Source organism: Suricata suricatta, chromosome 8, assembly GCF_006229205.1.
Source record: "Suricata suricatta isolate VVHF042 chromosome 8, meerkat_22Aug2017_6uvM2_HiC, whole genome shotgun sequence".
NCBI classification, from domain to species: domain Eukaryota; kingdom Metazoa; phylum Chordata; class Mammalia; order Carnivora; family Herpestidae; genus Suricata; species Suricata suricatta.
Window position 1 is genome coordinate 138,056,883 of NC_043707.1, and position 8,886 is coordinate 138,065,768.

The 8,886-nt window shown below is 65.0% G+C and overlaps 1 long non-coding RNA gene across 13 annotated transcripts; it reads left to right on the forward strand.

The window, feature by feature from the left end:
* The first annotated feature begins 2,326 nt into the window (after window positions 1-2,326).
* LOC115299034 lies at window positions 2,327-8,278 on the forward strand. 13 transcript variants are annotated; one of them, XR_003911961.1, is made up of 6 exons: window positions 2,327-2,343; window positions 3,381-3,502; window positions 5,390-5,523; window positions 5,915-6,097; window positions 6,923-7,275; window positions 8,244-8,278. It is a non-coding gene; the product is annotated as an uncharacterized LOC115299034 (long non-coding RNA). The 13 variants fall into 13 exon arrangements; XR_003911957.1 differs by lacking the exon at window positions 2,327-2,343 and adding an exon at window positions 2,477-2,495; XR_003911960.1 differs by lacking the exon at window positions 2,327-2,343 and adding an exon at window positions 2,563-2,579.
* Window positions 8,279-8,886: the final 608 nt, after the last annotated feature.

Genomic DNA, 8,886 nt, shown 5'->3' on the forward strand with positions numbered 1-8,886 from the left:
CACCGTGGTGGGCAGAGCCCTCTCCTGCACACAGGTAAGGACTTGGGGCCCCTCCGGGGAACGAACCTCGGGCACAGGGCAAAGCCTGACGCCCTTCTGAGCCTCTCCCTCCTCCTTTCCTTCCTTTGTCTTTTCTCGCAGAGAGCAGAGATTTCTTCTATGACAGAATTCCAATGTCAGACAAAGGTCAGCGCCATGGACTTGGTCTGGCCACCTGCTCTCCTGCTGGGGCCCAGGCTCCAGGTCAGGGTCACTGTGCAGTCCGGGCTGTGAAAGGTGGGACTTTTCCCCACATGAACCCGGAGCCTCGGCCTAGGCAGGGATGCGCACTTGGACTCTCCGTGCCATTTGGGGTCCCGGGGCACAGCTGGCTCCCCCAGCGCGGGGGGTTTGCACGAGAAAGCTGGCCCGGGGCTCCTTTCTTCCCGCGCCCGGAGCCCCGCCTTCTCTCAGCGGGAACCTTATCTTTTCCGTCAAGGGCATTTTTGGGTATTATTCTATTTCTTCCCTCCTGCTCCTCCTCCTCCCACCCCTGTGAAAGCCACTTTTAACTAAACGGAGTCAAATGAAAGCCAGATTAGCTGCTCTGCGTTTCTCATGTCTGATAATGATTTAATGCTATGTTTGTCCCGATTTAGTAATAAATTAAGGCGCCCTTTAAAATCGTGGCTCCAAGTCCTAGGAGGTTGGAGAAAACAGCCATGGTGTTTGCGTAGCGGCCTTTCCTCCTCCTCCTGCACGGAGTCGAGGCGCGGCCGTGGGCCTGACCCCCAGCAAGCCTCGGCGTTGTGTTCAGGCGCATGCGCTGACAGTTTCGCAGAGACAGGAGGGGGCGGTGACGGCCGCACGCCTGCCTCGCGAGGGGTCGAGGGGGTCCCGGGGGTCCCGGGTCTGGCGAGGCCTGAGCGCAGTGGGGTCGCACTGCTCCAGCAGGGGCGGGACCGGCGGTGAGTTTTGAGGCCCTTCCTGCGCTGCCGAGGGCAGAGCCCCGCGTGCCCCCGACACCGCAGCCGTGCGGGCACATCTGGCGCTGCCACGTGGGTCCCGGCTCGGACCCCAAGGCCAGGGGTGAGCTCTCCGCGGGGGGCTGTTCAGAGCCCAAGGAGCCTCACCCCATGTTGGGGGGTCGGGGACCCTGCACGCTGCTCCGGGCGAGGAGGGAGGACGTGAAGCCTGGTGCAGGCTGGAAAACGGACTGAGGGACCGTCACTCTGCCCAAGGAGGGCGACTCGGTCCCTGCGAAATTTGTGTCCACCTGGAACGGCAGCGTGTGGCCTGACCTGGGAGCAGGGTCTTCCCGACGTCCCCGAGGTAGTGACGGGGATGTAATCACACTGGAGCGCGGCGGTCCCTGAGTCCAGGGGGCATGTCCTCACAGGGACAGATGGCGACGCACAGAGAAGATGGAGGGATGTGTGATGACAGAGGCCGAGTGGCCGAGGACCAAGGACCGCTGGAAGGCCCCAGAACCCAGGGCGGGGCCTGGGACGCCAGCTCGCTCAGAGCCTCTGGAAGGAACCAGCCCCCCCTGTCCCTGCCCTCGGGACTCCTGGCCCCGAGAGTGGGGAGAACGAATCTGCTTTGTGCCAAGGCCACTGAGCTCGTGCTGGTCCGTTGTGGCAGCCCCGGGATGTGGACACAGAAGGAATTCTAGCGCCCACACAGCCCGGGGATCCAGATTTCTAGTCCGTGGACGGGGGAGAGATGGGGTAGGTCTGAGGGGGCCCCACGGGCGGGGTGCGTGGCGAGAAGCCCCAGCGGGGCTGTCCTCCCCGCAGACATGGCCTCGGCTTGCCGTCCCGAACTGATCGGTGCCTCAATGATCCAAAGATGCATTTCTCTGTGAGAATTCATCCTTGAAACAAGCGGGCGCCAGAGCGGCGCGCCCCTGCCCAGGACCCGGTTCTGACCACATTTAAGGACGAGAGAAGGAAGAGCCTCCTTTCACGCTGCAGGTCAGACAGCAGAGAGAGGAGGCCTGGACCTGTGCTTCCTGCCCGCTCCCTCCTGGGCCGGGCCGGTCGCCGCCTCCTGGCTGCTCTCCTTGCTTCCACATGGGCCCCCTGCTTACGCCCCCAGCAGACAGCGAGACCCCAGGAAACCCACACCTAGTCCCAGGCCCCCCCTCCACTCACCCCTCAGTGGGAGGACTGCAACGCTGCTCTAGACCCGACTCTCTGACCTCCCTCCCACTTCCTCCACCTTGTCCCTCGGACCTGGGCATCCCTCTGGGGGAGCGGGGAGCACAGATCCACACCCTGATGTCTGCCTGGCACACACTCCTTCCGTGGGTTTCTCTGGGCATGCTCCGTCCTCTGTGAGGTGGGGTCCTCCCCCTGTGAGGTGGGGTCCTCGCCCTGTGGGGAGAGGTCCTCCCCCTGTGAGGTGGAGTCCTCCATCCTCTCTGTGAGGTGGAGTCCTCCCCCTGTGAGGTGGTATCCTCCCCCTGTGAGGTGGTGTCCTCTCCCTGTGAGGTTGGGCCTTTCCCCTGTGAGGTGGGTTCCTCTCCCTGTGAGGTGGGTTCCTAGCCCTGTGAGGTGGGGTCCTCCCCCTGTGAAGTGGGGTCCTCTCCCTGTGAGGTTGGTTCCTCGCCCTCTGAGGTGGGGTCCTCCATCCTCTCTGTGAGGTGGGGTCCTCGCCCTGTGAGGTGGGGTCCTCGCCCTGTGAGGTGGGGTCCTCCCTCTGTGAGGTGGGGTCCTCCCCCTGTGAGGTGGGATCCTCCCCCTGTGAGGTGGGGTCCTCCCCCTGTGAGGTGGGGTTCTCGTCCTGTGAGGTGGGGTCCTCCATCCTCTCTGTGAGGTGCGGTCCTCGCCCTGTGAGGTGAGGTCGTCCCATTGTGAGGTGGTTTCCTGGCCCTGTGAGGTGGGGTCCTCCCCCAGTGTGGTGGGGTCCTCGCCCTGTGAGGTCAGTTCCTCGCCCTGTGAGGTGGGATCCTCTCTCTTTGAGGTGGGGTCCTCCCCTTGTGAGGTGGGATCCTCGCCCTGTGAGGTGGGGTCCTCCCCCTGTGACGTGGGGTCCTCCCCCTGTGAGGTGGGGTCCTCCATCCTCTCTGTGACGTGGGGTCCTCCCTCTGGGAGGTGGGGTCCTCCCCCTGTGAGGTGGGGTCCTCCCCCTGTGAGGTGGGGTCCTCCCCCTGTGAGGCCGGCCTTCTGGGTGCTGTACCTGTGGCTGTGATGCCCCGGCTTGGTGCCCCCTTTGGGGCGTCCGTGAAGCGGGGGCATCCCCTACAGGCTGGGTCCTAGGGCAGCAGACACAGGGGACACGGGAAGGCCGTCCACAGCTTCCCTCCTGCGCGCCGCAGAGAGTCCCCACGTCCTGGTAGGACCCTCACTGGTCGAGCCCACAGAACAAAAAGTGGGTCCGCTGCCACTTTGCTGCAGGGCCTGTGACAGCGTCCTCCTGCACCCTGGTCCTCCTGCGCCCTGGTCCTCCTGCGTCCTGGTCCGGCGGCTCTGCTTCCAGAGCTCTGACAACACCAAAGGCCTCATTCAACCGCCGACAGGTGACAGAGCCTGGCGCCTTCTCTCTGGACGTGCCGTCATGGCCTCGGGACCCCCCAGGGAACCTAACTCAACAGGCCAGGAAACCGAGGCTCAGTGGCATGTCCACGTCCCGGGTCCTCACCCTGGTGCTGGGTGACGATGGCATGGGTGGTGCCAGCTGCCCGAAGGGATGGGTGAGGATGGGGGAGCCCGTCGATGTTGCCAGGTGCTGGCGCTCTGGCCCTCGCAGCCCGCCGCCCCGAGTCCCTGCTTCAGGTGCTGCTGGTGGGGCGGGTCCCCACCCCGTCCTGCCTCTGAGCCTCCGCCACGGGGGTCGGGATGCAGGTGGTGTGGAAGGGGGCCTGTCTCCCTCCAGCCGCCCTGTCCCCGCTCCTTGGCTGGGCTTTCCACCGATAGTCAGGCTTGGCGGTGCTTCCGAGAGGCTCCGTCCACTCAGCCTCGGGGCCCTGCCGACTGCCCCCGCCATGGGCAGCCCTTTCTGCGGAGCCAGGTCCCAGGGTCCCGGCGGGAGCTGCCTGGCCAGTGTCTCTGTGTCCCCTGCTGGGTCCAGCCTCTGTCTCGGGCTGGCTGGCACGTTAGGTCATTTCCCAAGCTGGGCCTCCTCAGCCTCCTGGAGGCTCGCCGGCTCCGGCTTGAAGCCCCTTCATTCTGTCCCGATGACTCCAAGCTGACATAGCTGCCACTCTCTGTGACTTGTGGCCCAGGGTCCCCCGGGAGAGGGACACTTCCCTCTCTAAAGTTATTCCGGGTCTGTGAATCTGGTCTGGGGAAGATGCTCACGCCCACTTCCCTGGGTCAGGGCGGCCCTGCTCCCTGCGGTCCCCATGGACAGCGCGTAGAGCCGGCCCCTTGGAGACAGAGCAGGGGCAGCCTGCCCTGCTGGGCCGGAAGGTCCCCAGTGTGGAGCAGGGAGGGGGAGGCCACCCTGGCCGCTGTGCTGGAATGTCCGCTCCTCACCCCGGCCCAGGGGACTGGCCAGCCTCTGAGCCCCAGCTTCCTGGTCAGCACGCCCTGACGAGCCCTTCACAGACTAGAGCAGTGTCTTCGTCACTGGGCAGGTCTGTGTGCCCTCAGTGCCCGTCACTCACCCGTCTGAGCCTTGACTTTCTCACCCCTAAGGCGGGACAATTGTGGTGCCCCTCCCGGGGGCTCTGAGGGTGCAGGAGCTCAGGGGAGTGTGTTTGGTGCGTGTCCAGCACGAGGGGAGGAGAGGCTGGGCGGGCAGGCGGTGCCAGCAGGTGGCGGGTGCCACGCAGGGGGGGGGGAGGCTTCGGGGGAGTGGGGACCGGGGAGGTGGGTCCGCTGGGCCTCCCAGGCTCCCCCCACCCCCCAGGGCAGGAAGGGGAGAGGCCTTCGCGCACCCCAGCAGGCCGGAGCTTTGAGGAGGCGGGTCAGTGCCAGGTGAGTTTCCGTCCATCACCTGCAATACCCCGTTGTGAAAGGAGGCTGGGAAAACAGACAAAATCAATGAGGACTTGGAAACAGGCATTGCTGGAAACAGTTTATTTCCAGAAGCAGCGTGGTCTGGAAGAGATCTGGAGTATCAGCCCCGAGGGGGGCCTGGGACAGACTGGAGAGAGGGGCCCACATCCCCTGGGAAGAGCTACCTCCCGGGAGCCTCTCCCTGACCGCCTCGGGGCCCCAGGCAGGGCCTGGTCTCCAGCCGGGAGGTCGCTGCTGCAGGTGTAGACGGGACAGTAGAGAGACAGCCTGTCAGTCTTCGGATGCTGGGGGCGGATGTGGGGGTGCGGTGCTCCCAGCGCCTGCCAGTCTCCCCCGGGCGTGTGGGCCGCAGGGCAGCAGCTGGTATCTAGGGCTCTGCCCAGAGGCTGTGTGAGTCCATTGGTTGGTTCCTTCATTCATTCATTCGTTTGTTCATTTGCCAGCTGTGTCTCAGGGATCTCTGATGTGCTGGGTGACGTCCGTGCATCCGGGACCCCTGTTCTAGTTCTGTGTCCCTGGAACGCAGCCCGCTCATCGCTGCGCACTGACAGTCCCCGAGGTCCGCATGCTGAGGGAGGTGAGCCCTGGGGCCCCTGAGTGTCAGGCAGAGGGGGACCCTGGTCTGCCTCGGGTGCCGGTGGGGGCCGCTCCCTGCTGTTCCCGTCTGCACCCCACGCCCGCACCCCACGCCCGCCCAAGGCTCCGGGAGATTTACGCCCTGGGGGGGAGGGATGTCACTGCTTTCTCTGGCACATTCAGCTGACAAGCAGGCACCCCGTCAGGGCCCGTGCTGGGTGCGTCTGTAGCTTCGTGGATGGAACGTGACAGCTGGTATTTCTGAAATGAATACTGTCAGGACCACAGTAGGTCAAGGGCCCTACACAGGGTTGTTAAAGTAGATTAACGGAAGAGTTTTCTTAGAATAATAATATCTTAAGGATTATTAACGAGCCCTGGTCTTTCCTTAGCTCCCGGGAACCAGACATGTCCGGAGGGGGCTCCACGTCGCATTTCAAGCTGCAGGGCCCGTTAGGCTCCCGTGGGAACACGGAGGCTGGTGCAGGCTCAGAGCCGCGCTGCAGGCTCCGGGTCGTGCGGAGATTAGACGCGACTGGAAACTGCAGTTTCCGTGTGGCCGCTGGCAGATACCTGTAAGATACCGGGACGTGGCGGGTCCCTAGGGCTGCGACACTGGGGAGCCTGGCAGGGATCTATCCTACTGGGTCTGTGGGTCTGTCGCCTTGGACAGGGAGGCTGGCTTTGGCCAGGGGCCTGGGACTTCCGAGATTCCGATCAGCTTTCTCCCGGGTGTGGAGCTGGGGGGGAAGGTGCCCGGGTGGGGGGCACAGCAGTCCGACTGCAGTCACCCTTTCCAGGTAGAGGGAGGAGATGGGCTGGGTTCCCAGCACCTGCAGGAGGCACTAGCCGGCTGGGGCGGGAAAGGTTAAGGGGCCTCACCTTTGAGGATGTGCACCCAGCCCGGGGGACAGGAATAGCTCCATCTCCCCCAAGCCTGGGCACTTGAACCCAGGTCAGTGAGGGGCTAAACCCGGAGCTCGTCAGCCTCTGAGAACCTGCGGCTCTGGACCCTCTCTGCGCAGGGAGAGGGTCAGCCAGTCACTGTCAGGCCCAGGCTGGACGCGTGTGGAGGCGGGGACGCTTCTTCCCCGTCACAGATGGCTCTGTGGGTGTGACCATGCAGGCACCTGCCCCCCCACCCCCCCAGGAGGAGGGCTCCGCACTTGTTTTAATGCTCTGTTGTTGTTTTGAAATGCGGAATAATTATTCAGCAAGGGCTCCGGGCTTTCAGTCTGCACAGGCCCCGCAAACTCCCTAGCCAGTCCTCCCCTCCCTCCCCTGGGGTGGGAGTGGGGGTGTGGGGCCCCCGGGAGGCGTTGCGAACCCCTGCTGGGAGAGTTTGGGAGGAGCTCTGGGCCCGTGCAGCCCAGCCTGTGCCCACTGGCCTCTCTTCTCAGGACTCCCCCGCCGGCAGTGACCTGGGTGCCGGGCTGCCCGCCCCTCCCCGTGACAGGAGGCCTTCTGTCCACGTTTGGGGGAGCAGCAGGAGGTCAGTGCTGCCTCACGCCTGAGCTACTGCCTGTGAGCGCCCGTCGTCGGCAGAAACGTGCCGTCTGCTCCAGCCCGATGCCCCCTTCATTCCCTTGAAGTCGCTTCGGAGCGTGGTGGCTGTAAGGGGCATGCGGGGCAGCTCCGGCCTGCGATAATGCCCCAAAACAAACATCTCCGGAGCCCAGGGGCTTCCAGCAGCAGCCTTTCTTCTTGGCTCACAATGCTCTGGTCACAGCCGCGGCTCCGCTTTAGGCTGCAGGTCAGGGTCCGCTTGGCCCCGGGGGGATCTCGTTCTGGGACCCGTTCTCAAGGGTGGCAGGACCACGGGGGCGAGGCGGAGCATTGGGCACGTGCGCTCCGGGCTCACATCGCGTACTAGCAAGCCCCACGGCCAAGCCCGCCATGCTCGCCCTACCGGGGGGGCACTGCACAGCCACACCCCAAAGGGCATGCTGGTAACCCAGTGCGCCCCAGGGGTCTTGTGTGGTGATCCCCCCTCAAGCCCCAGCACGAGGGTCGGAAGATCCTCGAAGCCCCGGGGCCAGCTGCCTGGTGAGCAGACTTGGAAGCTGCAGCTGTGTGGGGTGGCTGAGGCAGCAGGGCTTGGAGAATTCTTGTCACGGGGAATCTGGTTGGACCACGTGACCTGCGGCGCCGGCTTTGGCCACCGCCCCTGAGGGGACACCCCCATCCAGTGCCCCCGCGAAGCTCTGTGCTTTCAGCTGAGGGGACAGAGGAGTGGGTGAGACATGCCCTGGACGTGGGCGTGCGGCACTCAAGGTGACCACGGGGCTGTGGGAACCCGGAGGGAGGGGCTGCTCGCCCGGCTCAGGCCCGGGACTGGCAGGGGTCTTTCCAGAGGGAAAAAAGCCTGCGCTGAGACTCAAGGGGGGAGACTGGTGTGTGGGTGCCTAGGAAAGAGCATTCCAGGCGGAGGGGCCGAGGCGGGGAGAGCACAGCACGGCCTGCCCACCCTCGGGCTGACCGCCCAGCATGGCCAGGCTCTGGGAAACTGGCCGTGTCCTGGGTCGGAGAGCAGGGGAGCCCGGGAGCTCTGGCCCAGGGTCTGCCGGGCAGGGGGTGGGTGGAAGGACCCCCACTCTACCGACTGCAGTGAGGGGGAGGCTCGAGTCTGGGCATCAGGGGTTTGTGACCTGGGGAAGCCAGAGGCAGGGGAGACCCTGCGGTGCCGGCGGCTTCCTGTGAGAGTTCAGGCTGCCTTGGCAGGTAACTGAGGCCCCGCTGCGCCCAGCCTGGGTGACACACATACGCCATGATGTGGCAGCTTTAATGGGAGAGGCCTTTTCTTCATGAACACACGTGCCGGGTAATGAGCTTCAGGACGGAGGCTGGATTTGCGCACAGGAGGAAGCAGGACTCTCCCGGGAGGCGCGTGTCCCTTTGCAGCCCTGCCTGCCCCCGGGGTCCTGGGCCCGACGGCTCACAGCACAGTCCTGGCCTCGGGGTCCCAGCTCCTTGAGGCAGGTGCCCCTCCTCAGACCCAGCGGGCTCTCAACCAAAAGTGAGGAAGTGAGCCAACGGCAAGTGAAGAGTGAATTGTCGGGAGCCGGCGTGGCCCAATCGAATGCTGCCCGTGGTCGTTCCCTGCTGTCCCGAAGCGTGGGGGCCTGGGGAGCAGTGTGGGGACCTGGGGGGGCAGCGTGAGGACCTGGGGGTGCAGCGTTGGGACCTGGGGAACAGCGTGGGGACATGGGGGAGCAGCGTGGGGACCTGGGGAACAGCGTGGGGACTTGGGGAACAGCATGAGGATCTGGGGAATAGTGTGAGGACCTGGGGAACAGTGTGAGGACGTGGGGAACAGCATGAGGATCTGGGGGGCAGCGTGGGGGGCCTTGGGAGCAGCGTGGGG